This window comes from Scyliorhinus canicula, chromosome 9 (genome assembly GCF_902713615.1).
Source record: "Scyliorhinus canicula chromosome 9, sScyCan1.1, whole genome shotgun sequence".
Lineage (NCBI taxonomy): Eukaryota > Metazoa > Chordata > Chondrichthyes > Carcharhiniformes > Scyliorhinidae > Scyliorhinus > Scyliorhinus canicula.
The window spans coordinates 91,599,770-91,622,795 of record NC_052154.1 but is presented as its reverse complement, the minus strand read 5'-3'; the positions used below and the strand labels follow the sequence as shown (position 1 = coordinate 91,622,795).

Genomic DNA, 23,026 nt, shown 5'->3' with positions numbered 1-23,026 from the left:
TTGACCCTATCAGGTATGCGTGGGAGGGGGTACGCATCGAGCTGCGTGTACCGATTGATGGTCTGGCTGTAGTCAATGACCATCCTGTGTTTCTCCCCAGTCTTTACTACTACCACTTGGGCTCTCCAGGGGCTGTTGCTGGCCTCAATGATGCCTTCCCGCAGCAGCCGCTGGACCTCCGACCTGATGAAGGTCCTGTCCTGGGCACTGTACCGTCTGCTCCTGGTGGCGACGGGTTTGCAATCCGGGGTGAGGTTTGCAAACAGGGAAGGTGGGTCGATCTTAAGGGTCGTGAGGGGTGGTAGGAGTCCGCCGAATTTTAGAGTTAGGCTTTGGTGGTTGCACTGGAAGTCCAGGCCGAGTAACAGGGCAGTGCAGAGGTTGGGGAGGACGCAGAGCCGGAAGTTAGATAGAAGATAGAACAGTACAGCACAGAACAGGCCCTTCGGCCCTCAATGTTGTGCCGAGCAACGATCACCCTACTCAAACCCACGTATCCACCCTATACCCGTAACCCAACAACCCTCCTTTAACCTTACTTTTTAGGACACTACGGGCAATTTAGCACGGCCAATCCACCTAACCCGCACATCTTTGGACTGTGGGAGGAAACCGGAGCACCCGGAGGAAACCCACGCACACACGGAGAGGACGTGCAGACTCCACACAGACAGTGACCCAGCCGGGAATCGAACCTGGGACCCTGGAGCTGTGAAGCATTTATGCTAACCACCATGCTAGCGTGCTGCCCGTGTTGCTGAACCCTACGCCCTGGACGGTGAGGGTGGCGATGCAGTACCCCCGGATTTCCACGGAATGGGATCCAGAGGCCAGGGAGATTTTCTGGGTAACGGGGTGTACCGCGAGGGAGCAGTGCCTTAGCATAGAGGGGTGGATGAAGCTTTCCGTGCTCCCGGAGTCAAGAAGGCAGGAGGTCTTGTGCCCATCGACTTTCACCGTCGTCGTCGCGGTTGCGAGGTTGTGCGGCTGGGACTGGTCGAACGTGATGGAGGCGAGCTGCGGCTGGTGTTGGTAGGCCCCGGGCTGGTCAGCGGCGGCGGCAGATGATGAATGGCCAGACGAAGTCCCCGATGAGCACGGGTCCTGAGGCACCATCCAGAATGGCGCCGAAGATGGCAGCGCCCACGGGACGCACGTGGTCTGCTTGGATGAAGATAGCGGCGCCCACGGGGCGCACGTGGTCTGCTTGGATGAAGATAGCGGTGCCCACGGGCCGCACGTGGTCTGCGGGGATGAAAATGGCGGCGCCCACGGGTCGCACGTGGGGGGGTGCAGGAATGCTGGGCTGAGATACAGCAGCGATCAACTGGGCCTGGCACACAGCAGCGAATGTCCCTTCTTCCCGCAAGTCTTGCAGATTGCACTCCGAGCAGCGCTGCCGGGGTGTTTGGTCTTCCCGCAGAAATGGCATTTGGGCCCTCCGGGGTTGGATGGCTGCCACGCGGTGCAGGCTTGCGGTGGGCTGGGGGTGGCAGCTGGTGGGGCCCACGATGTCCATGAGGGCGCCGTGCGGACGGGGGCGTATGCCGTGCGGTCAGGGGCGTATGACTGTACATTACGGTAGGATACCGTTAGCGAGATCACGAGCTGCCTGGTCGCCGTGGGTTGTCGCGAGCCGAGCAGGGGGCGGGGTTAGAGAATCCCGCGGCAGAGTGTTCATGCCGTCGTAAACGCCATTGTGTTTTACGATGGCATGAACGGGCCGCTCCGTGGATGGATTCAGGCCCACAAATGGGGCCAGCACGAGCGCCGCGAGAAGCGCGAGGGGTGTAGCGCCAGACCGACATCGGATGCCCGTGATCCGTCAATGACACAGCACCGCGTCGCATAAGGTGGGCGACTGGCGCACAGTCCCGAGACCCACGAGACGGCCGCTGTCCGCCATGCCGCCCCGAGGTTCAGGGACCACAATCTCGATACGCTGCTGGACACAGTCGAGGAGAGGACGGCAATACTGTGCCCTAGATGGGGCCACCATCACCCGGCCAGCACAGTCCGGCGAACATGGAGGGAGGTGGGCAACACCGTAAGTGCAGTGGGGCACACCCCACGGACCGGCGAACAGTGCCGGAAAAAGATGCACAACCAATGCCAGGGTGAGTACACCGAGATGTGCCGCTGGCACCACCGAACCCCTACCAACCACATATGTGAAAGTGACCCCCCCCCCACGAGGAGGGCAAAACCCCACACCTGACCCACGTGGGCTGCACACACCCATGTGAGCCGCCTTGGCCGGGTGCCCCATGTTCCCATGCCATCAAGCCAACAGCTGCGTGGCATGCGGCGGACTGCCTAACTCTGATGCTTTCACAGGATAAGACCGGCCACAACCTTAGGGAGCGTGAGAGAACCGGAGGGGGCCCACCCATACTGCACCCCCTCACTGTCCATGAGCAGAGGACACTGGACCTCATTGGTGGAGCAGAGGACCGGGAGGTTGCTCCTTGCCAGATCGGAGGCGCACCAGCAAGTGAGAGTCCCCTGTCTGGCTCCACCCCCTCACAACAAACCCCCCCTCCCTCCACCCTCACCCCATTCCCCCCCCCCCCCCACCACTCCACCCCAACCCCCCCACTCCACCCCCTCACCCCATTCCCCCCCCAACCCCCCACTCCACCCCCCTCACCCCAAACACCCACTTCCACTCCCTCACCCCAATCCGCCCCCCACTCCACCCCAACCCTTCCCATTCCAACCCAGTACCCCCTCACCCCAGTCCATGTGTTTAACGATACATGCTGTCTTGTGTCTTCCAGGACCTGTCGCTGGTCATCCCGGCCCATCTGGCGTACCTCGCCCACGACCAGTGCCATGTCCAGATGCCCCCAGGTACGCACGCCACGGCGGGGTGGGCAGATGGCAAGGAAGGCCTTCCTCCGATACTGGGTCCCAGGACATGGGCACACAGAGAACCAACACCCAGGACACGTGCACAAAGAGAACCGACACCCAGGACACCAACACCCAGGACACGTGCACACAGAGAACCGACACCCAGGACACTAACAGTCAGGACATGGAGATGCTGGACACAGATGCACACAACAGCCAGGACGGTGACACACAGAGGACAGCGACCCAGGACAGTGACACACAGAGGACGGGTCACAGGACAGTGACACACAGAGGACAGCGACCCAGGACAGTGACACACAGAGGACAGCGACCCAGGACAGTGACACACAGAGGACGGCGACCCAGGACAGTGACACACAGAGGACAGCGACCCAGGACAGTGACACACAGAGGACAGCGACCCAGGACAGTGGCACACAGAGGACAGCAACCCAGGACAGTGGCACACAGAGGACGGTGACCCAGGACAGTGACACACAGAGGACAGCGACCCAGGACAGTGACACACAGAGGACAGCGATCCAGGACAGTGACACACAGAGGACAGCGACCCAGGACAGTGGCACACAGAGGACGGTGACCCAGGACAGTGACACACAGAGGACAGTGACCCTACTCAAACCCACGTATCCACCCTATACCCGTAACCCAACAACCCCTCCCTCCCTTAACCTTACTTTTTAGGACACTACGGGCAATTTAGCATGGCCAATCCACCTAACCCGCACATCTTTGGACTGTGGGAGGAAACCGGAGCACCCGGAGGAAACCCACGCACACACGGGGAGGACGTGCAGACTCCACACAGACAGTGACCCAGCCGGGAACCGAACCTGGGACCCTGGAGCTGTGAAGCATTTATGCTAACCACCATGCTACGGTGGTAATTCTGATCTGGATAACTTCAACACGTTTTGGGAATATTTGATCACTTTTGGTGCTTATGAATAATTTAAATTCATCAAACAGCTTACTCACTCAATTACTATTTTTTCCCCGTTTGGGTAATGCGATCAGTATTTTTCAGTAGTTCGAACAAACATTCTGCTGCTTTTACACATCATTACTACTCCTCCAATTGAAACCGTTCAATATAATTGAGAATGATTCTTAATCATTGAGTCAACTTCTTGGTTCTACAAACAACCTCAGTTGAAAAGGTATTATTCTTTTGGAGGGTTCATACATCGCTAACAGCTGAAACAATGGAAGCAGTGCACAACTTTAGTCTCGAGTTGAGTTCCCTCGTTCTGTGGGTGATTGCTTCAGCCTGGAACTGAAACTGCTGTCGGATCAGCCTGGGTTCAACAGTTCAGTGACCACAGCTTTCAAATTGAATCATACTGCCCTGCTTGGCAAATAAAAGATATTGGTTAATATAAATGCAGCATAAAGATAAAGCCCCAACTGCAGATTGTGTCGACGCCAGACCATTTAGATTAACCCTTTCCCAACGCATCAGTATTTAGCAATGTAATTCTGCAATACTTTTCCACCTCTTGCAGTCCCTATGATTTTTCTATAATGTAGGAGTTATTGATGGTGCCTGCCTGCTCATGAGCCAGACCCAATGCCACAGTATTATTGAATTTACAGCACAGGTGGAGGCCATTCAGCCCGTGATGATTCTGCCAGCTCTTTGATAATGCTAGAACCTTATTCCTCTCCCCTGCTTGTTCTTTATAGCCCCTGTATATTTTTTTCTTCACAAATATACATGCATTTTTTTGTTCAAAAGTTTCTGTTGAACCTGCTTGCCCCCACTCTTTCAGGATGCATATTCCAGATCATAAACCAGTGTGTAAAATAAATTATCTTCAATTCCTCTCTGGTTTTGTTGCTAATTATCTTAAATCTACTCACTCTACTTACTGACCCTTCTGCCTGGAACAGTCTCTCTGTATTTGCTCAATCAAAACTCTTCATAATTTTGCATACCCCAAATGAAATCTGCCTTTAACATTCACTGTTCGAATGGGAACAAGCCTGGGGTCTCCACTCTCCAGACACAACAGAAATTGCTCATCCCTAGTATCATTCGAGGTAAATCTCCTCTTCAGCTCTACCTCACATTGTTCTTAATTTATGGGTTCCAGAATGGAATGCAGGACTCCAGCTGAGGCCTAAGCATAGATTTTTAAATTTACAGACAGTGGATTCAGCCTCAGTCCTTCATATTTTACATGACTGTGTATCACAACAGTTGCTGGACCTTTTTGTTTGTTCTGACACTGTTTGGGCATCAATTTATGAAAAATTAAAGAATCATAGAATTTCCAGTGCAGAAAGAGACCATTCAGCCCATCGGGTCTGCACCAGCCCTCGGAAAGAGCACCCTATTTAAACCCACACCTCCACCCTATCCCCGTAACCCAGTAACCCCACCTAACCTTTTGGACACGAAGGGCAATTTAGCACGGCCAATCCACCTAACTTGCATTTCTTTGGTCAATGGGAGGAAACCGGATCACCCAGAAGAAACGCACGCAGACGCTGGAAGAAAGTGCAAACCCGAGGCCAGAAATGAATCTGGGACCCTGGAGCTGTGAGGCAGCAGTGCTAATCACTGGGCCACTATGCTGCCCAAAAATGTCCTCTGATCTTGGCACTTAATAGTTTCTGTTCTCTCATAACACAAATAGCAGCTCCTTTGGCTCTGTCAATTGTTCCAACCACATACTGCAGAATGATGTGCCCAGAGAAATTGAGCAAGCTAACCATGGACTCACTGGTCATCAGTTTTTGTCATGAATATACGATGCAATCAGCCCTTCAAACCACAAATGTTTCCATAGGACTGGGCACTTGTTGATTTGGGTCTGAGCAGGTTTTAGCGATGCTACCTCATCACGCTCTTCAACCCACTATCTTGCACTAATCATGTCAACAGCAACCACAATACAATTCTGCGCTCTGGCCTAATAGCTTGTGGTTTCAACAGAAGCAGGGTATTAGTGGGCTTGCTAATTGCGGGTTAGATCTGTTTGATTGATAAAATCTGTTATTTCTAATGAAATTCCAGCCCCTTGCCCCAGTTTGTGCCGGTCTGCAAAAACACCTCACAAAATGTGTAAAAAGCACCTTTCACCCTGCAGTCACTGAGTATAGTCAGTGGAAAATCTCACCGAAGAACCTGGCTCAATATTATCATCCTGGAGGGAAATAGCCTTTAAAGGGGATGTTCAATAAATACATGACAGAGAAAAAGTGTCGGAGAATCTACTGTTACTACGAGTCAAGCAAGCTGTCCTGTGATTGCCCATGTTTAGTCTCTCTTTGCTGATGGTGAGAGCGGTTTGCCATATTCTTGATCACAATCAGAAAATGTGTTCATGGGCACAATTCTTCCAAAAGGTTTGTCAGTGTGTTAACGAGCAGGAACTGCCACAAGCTTCCAGGTGCTCGGCCAGACAAGACCATCACCACAAAACAACGTAATTGGTCCACTTAAGGAGGCCCCACGGGTTTCACGCTGCAAATGAAGGCTCGCCAACCGATTCACCGGAACCGCACTTGCCAGCCCCCTGCTAACAAGGTAGAGCAGCACACAAACAACTCTTGCACAGCCAACCCCACTCAGCTGTCAGCCATGGTACTCAGACAACCGGCCCCACCAGTCGGAGATGCAAACCTGGGGAGGCTGTTAGAGGTGGTCAAGGCCTGGAGGGATATCCTGCTCCCCTGAGGGTGCCAGAGAGTCAGCCACAGGGCAACCAGTGTCGCGTGGGAGGAAGTGGCAGCGGCCGTCAGGCGGGCAGTGTCACTAGGAGGACTGGCCCCAGTGCCATAAAAAGGTCAACGACCTACACGAGGCCGCAAGGATGAGTTGGCAGTGGACCCCGCTTCCATAAACCTGCACCTGGCACTGGCCACCCAGCACTAAGCCATGTCCTGTCCCACCCATGCCGCTCCCACCCCAAACCGCTCCCCGAAACCTTCTTTCTTTCCCCCCCCCCCCCCCCCCCCCCCCCCCCCCACACCCCCCACACTGAACAATGCGTGTGGCTAACGCTGCCCTCTCTGTGTCCCCGCAGGAGAAGTTGTCCCGCAACCATCGGGAGAGGGCTCAGTCTGGCGGCGGGGTGCCGGACATCAGAATCCTCACCACCTTTGAAGAACGGGCCCTGGAGGATAGGGGGGTGGCCGAGGACAGAGCCGTCACAAACACGGAGGTTGGCGCACAATGCAGAGGTAAGGACCCACTGTCCAAAGCTTGCCGCAGTTGGTGATGTCCATGGCTGAGGGCTTCAGTAGACTGTCCAACTCGCTGGGGAATGTGGCCCAGTACCAGGCAGACCTTGATGAGGCACTGTGGGACATGTCCCAATCTCAGATGGGAATAGCTGAGGCACTGTGGGACATGTCCCAATCTCAGATGGGAATAGCTGAGGCACTGTGGGACATGTCCCAATCTCAGATGGGAATAGCTGAGGCGCTGTGGAACATATCCAGTTACATCTTGATTCACCTGAGGAAGGAGCAGGGCTCCGAAAGCTCGTATTTGAAACAAACCTGTTGGACTTTAACCTGGTGTTGTAAGACTTCTTACTGTGCTCAAGAGCATCGCCATTGGCATCGACACCATGGTGCAGCCATTGATGAGCTGACAGGGTTGGCAGGACCAGATAAAGCAGAGGCAGCGGGGGCTCAACATAACTGCCCCTGGGTCCCGAGGTGAGCCCCAGGGCCCTATGGGAACTGACCAGGAGGAGGGGGAGCTGAGGAAGGGGAGCTGGGTGCCAACCTGGACCCGCACCAAGGAGTGGCGAGAGAGGCCACCGCCTCCCCTTCCACCCCTCTGACAATGCCACATCTCTCAGTCAGCACCCGGGACAAGGTGGCATGGCTGTGCATGTGCCACAGTCAAGTGTGCCAGGGCCCTCCAGCTCCAGGGCCACCAGAGGACACCCGCCAGGGTGTCAAAGGCCACGGGACATGGTAAGCAGCTGGCTGACTCAACCTCCGATGTGGATCATGGGAAACACCTAGACACAGCAGTGGAGCAAGGAAGGTTAAGCACATCAAGGATCATTGACAGGGCACTTGGGAAGGGTCGGTGGGTGGGGGAGGGGCGGGGGGGGGATGTGGGGCACCATCGGGAGAGTGGGGTAGTGGCAGACACCTGTGTGATATAGTAAACACCCTTCACCACAACCACTATAATGCCTCTGTCACATTCTTCCGCCAAGCAGGCCGACCTCCGATCCCTTGCACCATTTCCCCAGGCATGGGGATCCCCCCCCGCCCCGCCCCCCGTCTCCTGGCACACCGTGTACAGGTGATGGGTGTGAGCAAGCACTCAGCAGACAGACAGGCATCAGACTATGACACAGATTGAGGAGGACCAGCGGTCAGCTCTCTGCGTTTATCATCACACCCCTGCCCTCAACAATAACTTACAGTGCTGACACAGTCCCAACACCTTGGAATGATGAAACAGAGACTCTGAGAGGGTTGGAAATGGAGGGGGGGGGGGGTTTACAGGGTAGCTTTGACGTACCAGGCCATGTCCTATGAGAAGCAGGCAAGTATGAGGGCCGCCCTCGCCCTCCGTGCATGCTGGAACTTGATGAGGCACTGTGGGACATGTCCAAATCTCAGATGGGAATAGGTGAGGCACTGTGGGACATGTCCCAATCTCAGATGTGGAGCATATCCAGTTACTCAAGAGCATTGCCATTAGTGTCGACACAATGGTGCAGCCATTGGGGAGCTGCCAGGGTTGGCACGACCAGATAACGCAGGGGGTGACAGGGTAGCTTTGACGCACCAGGCCATGTCCTATGTGAAGCAGGCAAGTATGAGGGCCGCCCTCGTCCTCCGGACATCCTGGACCCTCATCAGTGCCCCCTGTCCTGCACCCTCTGGCTATTCCTCTGATTCCTCCCTGGGATTGTCCTCCGACCCCTCCCCAGGATTGTCCTCCAGACCCATTTGGTCCCTCGCCTCCTCGTCCTCCTCGGAGGTGGCCACATATTCCTCATGTCCCACCTCCAGGTCATCTGGATGCTGTGCGAGGTTGTGGAGGACACAGCAGATCACCACAAAGTGGCCATCCTCCAGGGGCTGTAGTGCAGGGCACCACCGGAGTGGTCGAGGCATCAGAACCGCATTTTGAGGAGTCCGATGCACCGCTCAATATATAATAATCGCTTATTGTCACAAGTAGGCTTCAATGACGTTACTATGAAAAGCCCCAAGTCGCCATATTCCGGTGCCTGTTCGGAGAGGCTGGTATGGGAATTGAACACGCGCTGCTGCCTTGTTCTGCATTACAAGCCAGCTGTTTAGCCCACTGTGCTACACCAGCCCCCAATAACAGCCTGGGTGGTCGCATGGGCCTCATCGTATTAGATCTCCACATCGGTCACCGGCCTCCATACTGGCGCCATTAGCCAGGTTCTCAGCAGGTACCCCTCATCCCCCAAGAGTCAGTCGGCCAGCCTGGGGTTGGCTTTGAAGAAGCCGGGGATGTCTGACTGCCCCAGGATGCAGCTGGCATGCATACCCGCTGGGAAGTGTGCATACACGTGCATGATCTTCTTGTGGTGGTTGCACACGCGCTGGATATTTAGGGAGTGGATCCCTTCTGTTGACATAGGGTACTCCCAGGTGGACGGGTGAGCACAAGGCAACACGCGTGCAGCCCATCAGCCCCTGGACCTTGGCGTCCTGGCGATAGTGGAGAATCCTGTTGCCCAGGCATCCAATTGGGCTTGGTCCATGTCAGCGTTTATGTAAATTTTCTGCCTGGGCAAACAGGGCACCTGTAACCTGTCAGGTGCACCTAGGGGTTGTAGCCTGAGAGATGCCACACTGATCCCCGCTTGAGGCCTCGAATCATCCCGAGGTGTAAAGATTGAAGGCTGCGGTGACTTTTATGGTCACGGTGGGTGGGTATCTTCCTTTTCCACGTGGTGCCAAGTCCCCAAGGACATGGTACCGGTGTTGCACCATCCGCTTGTTGAGACGGAGCCTCCTGTCAGTTGCTTGTACACCCTGGGCTATCATGGGCCTCCCCCTCTGGCCTGATGTGCGGCTGGGTCCTGCACATGGGCCACTGCCTCGAGCCTCTGTCAGCCTGCTGGTGGCACTGTCTCCGGTGCCTGGTCGCCTGGCCTGCCATGAGCAACATCAGGGCAAATTCCACAGGGTCCAAAATATCATTCCTACCGTTCAACACCTGTAAGGAATTGCGAGAGGGTATGAGACTGACCAACAGCGATGTCTTCCTCTCCCTCCTCCACAGCCGGCATGCCCTGCACACCCGGCCAAAGCAGGGGCCCCAGCTCACCGGACCCCAGACCCTGTACTCCTGACGCATGCACATGGCGTTATATGGACTGGGTGCTGGTCCCCTCCCCACTGCAAGCACACACGCTCCGGCCCAAGAAATGTCCCCTGGGGCTGGGACCTATCCCCTGGGTGTTTGAATCTTGGCTGCTGCAGTGTTCAGGCACAGTGTGCAGGCATCAAAGTCTGATTGGGATTCTTGGCAATGACTACCAAATGTTAAATACCATGCCCACGGTGATTCACTTGGGTTATGTGAAGTGCTCACTTAACTACGATTGCAAATTACCTATTTGCAATCGCCTTCAGCCGACTGGCCAGAGGCTTCCATGGTCAGTGGGGATTCTGGATGGTCAGGGGGGCAGACAAGCAGGGACAAGGGTTGCCTTTGTTTTCTTCCAGGTCACTAACCCATGACGTCTGGGGTGGGGGTGGCCCCGAATCCGGAGGTGGCGATATTCATGTGCCTCCAGCGGCACCGAGTCCTGCCAACGCAACAAGATCTTTCTCTGCGCTACCAGGGAAGCGAAGGCTAATACATCTGCCCCTCTCTCCACCTGATTCCTTGATCTTCTGACACACGAATATCGCCGCCTCCGGATTCGGGGCCACCCCCACCCCAGACGTCACCTCTCTCCTCACAAAATCCCTCACCTGCAGGTACCTAACTTATTATTGGAAACTCGTATGTCTCCTCCAACTCTTCCAGTCCTGTAAATTTACCCCCTACAAACAAATCCCCACCTACCACCACCCCGAGAACATCGCATCCAGCCCCACCGGTACAAAGCTATGATTATAACATTTCGGCGCCCACATCGACATTCCCTCCAACCCAAAATGTTGCCGACACACCCGCAATGCTGAAACCACCACTGGGCTCATCGAGTACCTGACCGGTGAGGATGAAAGGGACACAAACAACCGTGCCCTCAAACCTATCCCCATACACGATGCCACACCGACTTCTCCCCCACTGCCCATTTCCTCACCATTTCGATGTTAGCCACCCAATAATAGTTTGTCAAACTTGGCAAAGTTAGCCCCCTCTCCAAGAACACCCTCCTCACCTGCGGGGTCTTCCCCACCCACACAAACCCCAAAATTATCCCATTCACCTTCCTGAAAAAGGACTTCAAAGCAAAGATGAGGAGGTTCTGGAATACGAACCAGAACCCGGGCAGACCAATGACAGTGGCAACACATCCCACCTCTTGAAATCCACCTTCATTCCCTCCACCAGTCGTGTCAAGTTCAATTTGTGTAACTGGGCCTAACTCATGCAACCTGGATTCCTAGATACTGAATACTTGCTGGCAACCCGAAACGGCAACTCCCCTAACATCCTTTCCTATCCTTGAGCATTGATCGGGACACCTCACTCTTCCCCATGTTTGATTTTTACCCCAAAAACCGGCCAAATTCCATCAGGACCTCCATTTCCACCGGGGCCTAAATGTACAGCCACAAATCGTCCACATGTAGCGAAACTCTATGCTCAACAACACCCTTGCCCCCCTCTCATCCTCCCCACCAACCCCCGCTCAATCTCTGTCCAGACTCTCGACACGCTAAGCACCATCGCCAATGGCTCTATCACCATGGCAAAAAGCAACAGGAGAGCGGGCACCCCTGCCTCATCTCTCCGATGTATCCCAAAATTCCCCGAACTTGTCCAGTCGTCCGAAGGCTCGCCATCAGTGCCCTGTACAGAACCAAGCCCAATCCATGAACCCCTGGCCAAACCCAATCCGACCCAAAGCCTCCAACAAATACACCACTCCATCTGATCAAAGGCCTTCACATCCATTACTACTACAACCTACTACTTCTAGCTCCTTCCCCTCCGAGACATCATAATCACATTAAGCAGCAATGCGCACATTCGCTGACAACTGCTTTCCCTTCACAAATCCCACTAGTCCCGCCCCATCACACCGGCACACAGTCATCTTGATGCTCGATCAATGACTCCAGAAGCGAGATTGGATGACAATTGAAGGCTTTATTGGACTAGATGTTTCCCCAGCAGCACAGGTACAGAATGCAGCTGCGAGGGAGACACAGGCTCTTATACTCCGCCTTACTGGGCGGAACCAGCAGGCAGGCTTCACCAATGATATTGCTGTCTCAGATACCTCCCACACCTGTGGTCTTACAGCATCAACCTGGGTACCGTAATACCCCTAATACCGACTACCACACATCTATCTGCGACACCAATACCTTCACCAACAACTTTGCATGAAAATTATGCAGCGATATTGGGCGCTATGACTCACGTTGCTCCGGATCCTTCCACAAAATCAGGAAATGGATGCCTGCGCCAACGTGAGGGGGAACTTCCCCCTCCCCCTCGCCTCCCCCATCCTCACTAGCCGCGGCCCCAGCTCCATACCAATACTCCACTGGAAACCCATCTGGCCCAGGGGCCTTCCCTGCCTGCATTACACCCACGCTGTCCATCACCTCCTTCAGACCAATCAGTGCCCCCAGTCTCAGCACCCTCCTCTCCTCCACACTGGGGAACTCCAACTCTCCCAGGAACCACCCCACGCCTCATTGTACATCCTCACTAGTAGCGGGCCCAGTTCCGCACCAAATTTCTTATAAAATTCAACTGAGAACCTTCCCTGTGAACACTAACCCAAACTCCATCTGGAGCCTCTGCCTCTCCTTTAACAACTCCTCCTCTGGCTCCACCAAGTACATCGGATCCACCCTCAGAATCTCATCTACAAGCCTCACCCTCTCCTTTTGTTCGACTCTCTCGCTATGCGCCTGGATCAAAATAAATTCACCCCTAACTACCGCCTTAAGTGCCTCCCACAGTATGGCGGCCATGATCCCCTTCATATCATTCAGCCCGACATAGCCCCGGATGGCGGCACTCACCCTCTCAAACACTCGCTCATCGGCCAACAGCCCCACATCTAACCTCCACTGTGGCTGTTGGGCCTCCCCCTGAGCCACCTGCAAATTCACCCAGTGCGGCACGTGATCGGAACCCACAATCGACGAGTAACCTGAGTCGGGCACCCCCATCAGCAGCGCCTTAACCATCGCAAAATAATCGATCCAGGAGTACAACCGATGCACATGTGAGAAGTACGAGAGTTTCTTCACCCTTGGCTTCCCAAACCTCCACTGGTCTGCCCCCCACCCCCCAAATAATATCCATGAACCCCCTCAACCATGAACCCCCATGAACCAGGGGCTGGTTTAGCTCACAAGGCTAAATCGCTGGCTTTTAAAGCAGACCAAGCAGGCCAGCAGCACGGTTCGATTCCCGTACCAGCCTCCCCGGACAGGCGCCGGAATGTGGCGACTAGGGGCTTTTCACAGTAACTTCATTGAAGCCTACTCGTGACAATAAGCGATTTTCATTTTCAACTTACTAGCCACCGTCGACACCCTTGAAAGCTTAGGACTCAACCAATCCTAATTCAATGCACAAACATTCACCAGGACTACTGGCATGTCCTCCAACTTCCTTCTGACCATCACCTATCTACTTCACCCCTGGATCGGCCACAATGCTACCTACCTCAAATGCCACTTCCTTATTAGCCAACACTGCCACCTCCCTCGTCTTCATATCCAACCACAAATGGAACACCTGCCCCACCCATCCATTCCTGAGCCTTGTCTGATCCCCCAACTTCAGATGTGTCTCCTGCAAGAATACAACGTCCGCCTTAAAACTCCTCAAATGCACGAAAACACCCGACCGCGTAACCACCCCATTCAACCCTCTCATGTTCCACGTCACCAGCCTGGCCAGGGGACCCCACGGGGACCCCACACTCCCTCCTCTGCCAATCAGCCATATGCCTTTCTAAGCCAGCACCTCCCTGTCCCACCGCCAACCCCCCCCCCCCCCCCCCACCCCACACGGCCCACGTCACACACCTCTCCAGGCCTGCCCCAAGGGATGCCCGTCACCATCTCTCCCTTCCCATGTCAGCAAACCCCTCCCACAGCCAAACAAAGAACTAGCCCATTCCCTCTCTCCCCGTAACTCCCTCCTGACAATTTCACACTTCACTCCCATTAACTAGTCTGCCCAGCAATTATGGTCCCCCTCGCAGGCCTCTGGTAACCCCTCACCCTCCCAATCCACCCCATCCCTCCCTGCCACCAACAAACAAAGAAAACCAAAAGGCACATTCATCATCACCATTCCGCCACCATAACCTGACCCAATCCACCCACCCAATGTGCCCCACAATTCACACAGAACTCCTCTCCAAATTTCAATGTCCTCACACTCCTCCCAGTCTCTCATAAATTCCATCGCCTCCTCCAGCGAGTCAAAGTAAAATTCCTGCTTTTGTTGAGTCACAGGGTACAACACCCCGAACTTCACACTCTTCGTGTAGAGGGTAGCCTTTATCCGATTATACCCAGCTCTCCGTTTGGCCAGTTCCGCACCCAGGCCCTGGTAAATCCATAGCTCTCTTCCCCCCCCCCCCCCCCCCAGATGCACTTAATAATAATAATTGCTTATTGTCACAAGTAGGCTTCAATGACGTTACTGTGAAAAGCCCCCAGTCGACAAAGTCCGGCACCTGTTCGGGGAAGCCGGTACGGGAATTGAACCCGCGCACGTCTTGGTCTTCCTTGTCCTGAGCCTCCTGCCTCTGCTCCACCCGCTCGATCGCCACCCTAAGCGGCTCCACCACCTTAGCCAAATCCTCGAAGGTCTCTTTCCTCTGCTGCTGGGATTTGCCAGTTAGGAACTCCAGTAGCTGTTCCGTCCACCACTGGGTGCCCAGCGCTACCCCCCTCCTTTCCACTGCATCTGTGTCGCACCAGGAAAACTTTCCTGCTCCAACTGCTCTCTCTCCTCATGGTCCTCCTCATCCAATGAGCCTTGTACCAGCCCACCAGAGGAGTATTACATTCTCAGGACACTAGTGCACCTTTTGCCCTAATTCACCACACAGTTCGAATGCAGAAGGACCGGAAAAACCCACCTCAAGTGGGAGCCGCCAAATGTGCGGCCCATCACTCCGTACCTGCCACGGGAAGGCTTCATTTCTCGTTTATTGGCTCTGGATCCTTCTCTCCATCTCCCCCTTTCTCCAGTCTCGCACTTTCACTAAATATTCCTGTCAATTTGGAGAAATAACTCTCATGACCTTCGACCTACCTACTACCTCCATTCCTCCCTTATGTCCATATTTGATATTTCTAACTCTGATACCTCCTCCTCATCCCTCCGCTTTCAATAAAACCCTACTCTCGCTCTATGCCTCGCAGATCAGGTTGCCCACATTTCACCCATTTCAATATTGAACTTCTCTGCCGCCTTTCACCACCCACCTCTCATGACTCACCCTCTCACACTCGTCTTCCCCACTTTGCCTCTCCTCACCCACCACTCATTTCTCACCTGTTTACTGCCTATGTCTCCATTTCTCGACCACCTCCACCCGAAATAGAGCTGCTGTTTGTCCACACAGGCAATTGAAGGTAATTTGCAGGGTTCAGACAGGCACTGGGACTCTGCAGCCATTCTCTGTGTCTGAGTCAGCACTGCAGATGTCAGTCAAGGCAGAGGGGCAGATGGACAGGAATGGGCGAGGGAGGGAGGGTATTTATTCAGAGCTTGTCAGCAGAATGAGGACACCGCTAATGGAAGAAAAATACACCGAGTGCATTCAGAATATAGCAGACATTATTAAAATATTACAGTGGCTTAAACTATTCAATAATAAGCTATCCCAACTGAGCACATTTTACAATTTAAACCTGACTTTCAATATCTGTAGAGAGCGGCACATGTGGGGATGTTTTCAGAGATTATAGAGAGGTGTTTGAGAGGCAGGGAGAGAGAGATGTTTTCAATGACTGCAATGAATAGCCACAGGTTGTAGTTGAGATGTCAGAGGTTGGAAGCAGAGAGTAAAGTTCCCCAAATCCTCAGCATTGCCTCTGCAGGAATTAAAGATTAATCTCCAAAACTCAGCTGCAAAAAACGGAGGAAGATAAGTCCCAGCTGAATTAAAAACCTAAAGCTTTCTAAAATGTTGTTTCAACACTTTTGGGAGGGGGCTCCAGTGGAGCATAAACCCCGCATTGACAAAATGGGCCAAATGGCCATTTCTGAATGCTGCAATTTGAGGGCAGATCGCTCGAAGGTTTACAGATATCGCAACTAAACCGTTGTTACTGACAATCAAACATCATCCAATCAGCGGCGGAAGAGTCTGGTCACATTGCATTTGTGGAGGGGGCGGAGAAATCTGATGATTGACATGTCAGACAACCAATGATGTACGGGTGACGCATTGCTACCTCCAGGAACAGGTCCACCCAGAGTTGGCAAACCCAGGAAAGAGCAAGAGGAAATATACAGAGAGTTGTGAAGTTGTAGAATGTACCATCAGAGTTGGTGTTCACAGCAGAGAGCTTGTCAACATATAAAGAATAGATTTGCTGGCTGGCTGTGTGGAATAAAAGGACATGGGAGCATGGTGAGGATGTGGGATTAAAGTTAATGTGTTAATAAATCGAAAGACAGGGCGGCACCGAGGTCAAGGTTCAATCCCAGCTCTGGGTCACTGTCCGTGTGGAGTTTGCACATCCTGCCCGTGTTTGCGTGGGTTTTGCCCCACAACCCAAAGACATGCAGGGTAGGTGGATTGGTCACGCTTAATTGCCCTTAATTGGAAAAAAAAAGAATTGGATACTCTAAATTTATTTTTAAAAATAAACTGAAAGATTGTATTTTCAAAATATTTTCAATAATTTGTCATTAATGCTTTTGCATCTGGTTGGATTTTATGGATGATTCTGTTGAGGGACTTGATTTTAAAATGTACAAAAAAGAACATTACAGCACAGGAACAGGCCCTTCGGCCCTCGAAGCCTGTACTGGTCATAATACCAACCTTTGCCAAAACCCTCAGCACTACCTTGTGACGTATTCCTCTATACTCATCCTATCCATGCGATTGTCAAGGTGTCTTTTGAACGCCGTTAATGTATCTGCTTCCACAACCTCCCCTGGCAACACGTTCCAGGCACTCGCCACCATCTGCGTAAAAAACCTGCCTCACACATCTCTAAACTTTGCCCCACGGATATTAAACCTATGCCCCATGGTGACTGACCCCTCCACCTTGGGAAAAAGTTTCTGCCCATCCACTCTATCCATGCCCCTCATAATCTTGTATACCTTTATTAGGTCACCCCTCAACCTCCGTCTTTCTAACGAAAACAGTCCGAGTCTATTCAGTCTCTCCACATAGCTAACACCCTACAGACCAGGCAACATTCTGGTAAACCTCCTCTGCACCCTCTCCAAAGGTAACTGTTCCCAGTGGTCAAATCTCCAGACCCAGTGTGGCACTGTGCCTGACAGGAACAGCAAGATCCCAGTCTCGGTGCTGAGCTGGTGCCATGTGAGGAGTGTGATCAGCTTGGGTTGTGTTACCTTCCAGAGTCAAATGGACATCATTCACTGTTCAAGCTGGTACATGCCCAACAGCCAGTTGGGTGAGGGGCTTAGGGGGCTATGTTTACTTTGAGAGTTTCTCCTCAACAAGAACTATATCAGAAAGTGGGGAGCGGGAGCAAAGAGTGACAAAAAATGCAGACCAAAGGACTGTTCCGCACCCCCCCCCCCCCCCACCCCCTCCCCCCCCCCCCCCCCCCCACCCCTCTTCTCGCCCCTCCACCTGCATGTCTGGAATTATCAACCCTATTGAGAAAATGCTCGCCCAGGATACAGGAGATAGAACAAATCTATGTCTGGTTTTAAGTTCACAGAACATTCCAATATCAAGGCGTGGTTCAGTAGAGTTTCCTGCAAATCAACACCCAGTGCCAAAATAGAACTGCATGTCTATATGCCTGGCTAGAGATTACAGCATAGATACATAGAAGATAGGAGCAGGAGGCCTTTTAGCCCTTCGAGCCTGCTCCGCCATTCATCACGATCATGGCTGATCATCCAACTCAATAGCCTAATCCTGCTTTTTCCCCAGAGCCTTTGATCCCATTCTCCCCAAGTACTATATCTAGCCACCTCTTGAATATATTCAAAGTTTTAGCATCAACTACTTCCTGTGGTAATGAATTCCACAGGCTCACCACTCTGTGTCTGAAGAATATCTCCTTATATCTGTCCGAAATGGTTTACCCTGAATCCTCAGACTGTGACCCCTGGTTCTGGACACACCCTCATTGGTAACATCTTCCCTGCATCTACCTTGTCTGGTCCCGTTAAAATTTTATAAGTCTCCATGAGATCCCCCCTCATTCTTCTGAACCATCCCAACCTAGTAAATCTCTCCTTATATGACAGTCCCGCCATTCCTGGAATCAGTCTGGTAAACCTTCGCTACACTCCCTCGACAGCAAGAACATCCTTCCTCAGAGGAGTCCAAAATTGCACACAATGCTTCAGGTGTGGCCTCACCATGGCCCTGTATAATTGCAGCAACACATCCCAGCTTCTATGCTCGAAACCTCTCACAATGAAGGCCAACATACCATTAGCCTTCTTTACCGCCTGCTGCACCTGCATGCTTACCTTCAGCAACTACACAAGGATACCCAGGTCCCGCTGCACACTCCCCAATCCCAATTTACAGCCATTCAGGTAGTAATCTGCCGTCCTGTGCTTGCTTTCAAAATGAATAACCTCACACATATCCAAATTATACTGCATCTGCCATTGGTTTGCCCACTCGCCCAACCTGTCCAGATCATGCTGTCGGATACCTGCATCCTCATCACAATTCACCCTCCCGCCTAACTTGGAATCATTTGCAAATTTTGAGCTGTTACATTTTGTTCCCTCATCCAAATCATTAATGTATATTGTGAATAGCTGAGGTCCCAGCACCAATCCCTGTGGTACCCCACTGGTTACTGCCTGCCAATTTGAAAATACCCAATAATCCCTACTCTTTGTTTCCTCTCTGCCGACCAGTTTTCTATCCACCCCCAATCCCATGTGCTTGAATTTTATACAATAATCTCTTATGCGGGACTTTGTCAAATGCCTTCTGAAAGTCCAAATATACCACATCAACTGGCTCCCCCTTGTCAACTGTACTGGTTACACCTTCAAAGAATTCCAACAGATTTGTCAAGCATAATTTTCCTTTCATAAATCCATGCCGACTCTGACTGATCCTGCCACTGAATTCTAAATGTTCCGCTACAAAGTCCTTGATAATGGATTCAAGCATTTTCTCCACTCCCGATGTTAGGCATATTGGTCTAATTTCCCTGTTTTCTCTCTACCTCCCTTTTTGAATATCGGAGTGACGTGAGCTACCCTCCAATCTACAGGGACAGTTTCAGAGTCTATAGAATCCTGGAAGATGACCACCAATGTGTCCACTATTGCCAGAGCCACCTCCTTAAGCACTCTGGGATGCAGATTCTCAGGCCCTGAGGATTTATCCGCCTTCAATCCCATTAATTTTCCCAGCACCATTTCTCTACTAATGTTGAGCTCCGTCAGTTCTTCCCTCTCACTAAACCTTTCATTCTCCAGCATTTCTGGTATATGGCATGACCCAATCTGACAGACACGGAATGACTCTAGCTAGGGGTCTGTTCATCTATAAACATCTGAAGAAAACAGCATCAAAGGTCAAAACCAGAAACGATCCACTGACCAAACTTGCTGGATGTATGTGGGGTGCTGCTGCCACAACACTTTGGACCTCAGCACTTTCCGGGTCACACTCTGCAGCAGAGTATGGAATCATAGATTCTCTCTACAGTGCAGAAGGATGCCATTCGGCCCATCATGTCTGCACTGACCCTCTTAATACTACAGATGCCCACCCTGGCCTATTCCCCCACCCTATCTCTTGCTCTATCCCTGCAACCCCACCTAACATGCACACTAAAAAGCAATTTTATCATGGCCAATCCACATAACCTGCATTTCTTTGGACTGTGGGAGGAAACACAGAACCCCGAAGGAAACCCACATAGACACGGGAAAATGTAAACTCCATACAGTCACCCGAGGCCAGAATTAAACCCGGGTCAATGAATGGTCTCTTCCTGCCTCTATCGTTGATGAGGTTCAGCCACGGCTCCCGTTAACTGCAAAGCGGGGTCACGCCAACTCCACCCCGCCCCCCCCCATCACCACCACCACCTCCTTCCCCAATGTCTTCCTGGACTGAGGAGTTCTGGCGAATGGAGCTCCTGAGTGCAGGAAATGAGATTAAGTGCGGCCTTGGCAGGGCGTCCCTCACTAAGGTACCAAATTTCAACAGAGCCCTGATAGATAGAATGGTCTTTCCCGGTGCTGCAAGCTCATCCTGGGACTGTTTCAATTTGCATTTATGTCACACCTTGCATTTATGTAGCACCTTTCATGACCTCAGGATGTTCCCAGAGTGCTTTACAACCAAGTAAGTACTTTTGAAGTGTAGTCACTGCTGTAAGGTAGGAAACGCAGCAGCCAATATGTGCACACGGGCTCCCACAAACAAAAACCAAATAATCTCTTTTAGTCATGTTGGTTGGGGATTAATGTTGTCCAAGTCATTCATCTTCTCTGCTTTGGAATAGTGCTGTGGGGCCTATTAAATCCGCCCGAATGGGAAATTGGGGACGGGGTTTAATGTCACATCTGATGTTAAACCTGCAACAGTGCAGTTTTCCCTCAGTACTGCACTGGAATGTCAGTCTAGGTCATGTTCTCAAGCCTCTGGAGTCGCATGTGTACCCACAGCCTTCCAACTCCAAGTTGAGCATGCTGCTAACCAAACCATGATATAACAGGATCATTTTGGAAGCTGTTCAAAGTAAATGTTGCTGGTTTTCAGTATTCCTGTAAACCTCCAAGAAACACACCCAAATTGTGTCACAGCTAGCCTGGTAGGCAATGACCTGATGTTTATTCTTAAAACATGATACACGAGCAGATGATTTTCCAGTATTCTAATGTTTAACACCTCCTCGCATAGTTAGTGTTGAGATTCATTTTGATTCGCTTTTCTGCTCTTCGAAGAGTAGAATCATTTTATTGTGGCTAATCTTTGCAACCAATCTGTAGACTGAATTTCCCCCAAAAAATGACAAGCAGAGGTGCGTGTTTTGTGCCGTCAGTTTTGAGGGGCGGGCCTCAAGACGACGCAAGCCTGGCTTCACAGAGATCGGCACACCGTTTTTAAAGGGTGCCTCGATCTCAAGGAGAAACTGAATGTCCTCCCCCGCTACCGGCATTGGGGCTTCATTCCCCTGCCCTGGCCACCCCATCACTGTACCCCCTTCTGCGCATGCGCACTGATGAACTGGCAGGCATGCTCAGTGTGCCCGCATTTTTTTATATCTTGTCGAGGCCGTCATTTTGAAGGCTGCTCACAGCTGGCATTGTTAAAAGCCGACTGCTACGGCTGTTGCACGATAATTTGCGCAATAGAAGACGTAGGAGAAGATTTTTTTTTAAATTCAATGTAATGGGCAGCACTGTAGCACAAGTGGATAGCACTGTGGCTTCACAACGCCAGGGTCCCAGGTTCGATTCCCCACTGGGTCACTGTCTGTGTGGAGTCTGCGTGTTCTCCCCGTGTCTGTGTGGGTTTCCTCTGGGTACTCCGGTTTCCTCCCACAATCCAAAGACGTGCAGGTTAAGTGGATTTGCCTTGCTAAATTGCCCTTAGTATCCAAAACGGTTAGGAGGGGTTATTGGGTTACGGGGATAGGGTGGAAGTGAAGGGCTAAAGTGGGTCGGTGCAGACTCGATAGGCCGAATGGCCTCCTTCTGCACTGTAGGTATGTTCTTGTAATCTTCCTGCCTGAAGGGAAGCAGAGAGCAGGTCACGACCCAGGAACTTCAACGTCACGTGCTTTGGGCACGATTACGATTCCTCCGTTTTGTTAGCAGCAAACAAGTAAATGAGGACCAAGCAGGCTCACCTCGCGCATTAAAGAGAAAACGGTGGGTCGCGAAGGTCGGCCCACATGAGTCGCGAAGGTCGGCCAGCGTGGGTCGCGAATGTCGGCCGGCATGAGTCGGGAAGGTCGGCCGGTTGGTAAAAATGGGTGCCTAGAAATAAAGTTTGAAAAACGCTGATTTATGTGATAGCCAACTCCTCAAAGCCGGTAGGTATCTCAGTTGGTTGTTTTATTCTTACTCCAGATCCAAGGGTCTGGAATTTATTCCCTTTCCTTACATCCTTATAGAGGGCAATTAGCATCACATTTTGCTCTGGGACAGGTGTCAGACATAGGCCAGTTGGGTAAAGGCAGCAGTTTTGTTACTTATTGAACCGATTGGATTTCCAATAACCGCCAGCTCCTTTTTATGGGGACCAACTTTTTATTTCCGGATGTCCTCTGGATTATTAATGCAGACTCTAATAAACTTTCCGGCACACTGCCTGTACCTACAGCACACAGGATGGGCTTTTCGACTTTTGAATAACAAACAGAAGCTTAAAGTGAAAAGTATTGTTCTTGCTGCCAGAAGTGTATCTGCTGTGTAATTATGCCAAAACGAGTGGGAAGAAGATTAACAGTGACAGAGGAATGATTAAAGAACAGGCTGAGATGGAACACTCTGATACAATCCACAGAGCAGTCAGCAGATCCTCTGTGGAAAATTACCAGAAAGGGCGCCAAAATCTTGGTTCAAAGGTTATCCACCGTCAAACACAAGTAAAGAAACCACTTCTCTCAGAAACAGGAAGCTGACACTTCCTGCAGATAAGCTGGCCTGTGATAAACAAGACTGTGAGGTGAGGTGCATTGGGACCATGTGTCAATGATGTCCTGTCTTCACTCTCTCCTGACTGTGAAATTGTGGCAGGATTCACAGGGCAAATAACAGCCTGACAGTTCAGGAGGAATCACTCCTTCCACA

At 51.9% G+C, this 23,026-nt stretch overlaps 1 long non-coding RNA gene across 1 annotated transcript in view; it reads right to left on the bottom strand.

Moving 5' to 3' along the window:
- Positions 1-23,026, bottom strand: part of LOC119971528 — a 79,886-nt gene that overhangs the window by 49,275 nt on the left and 7,585 nt on the right. The window lies entirely within an intron of this gene.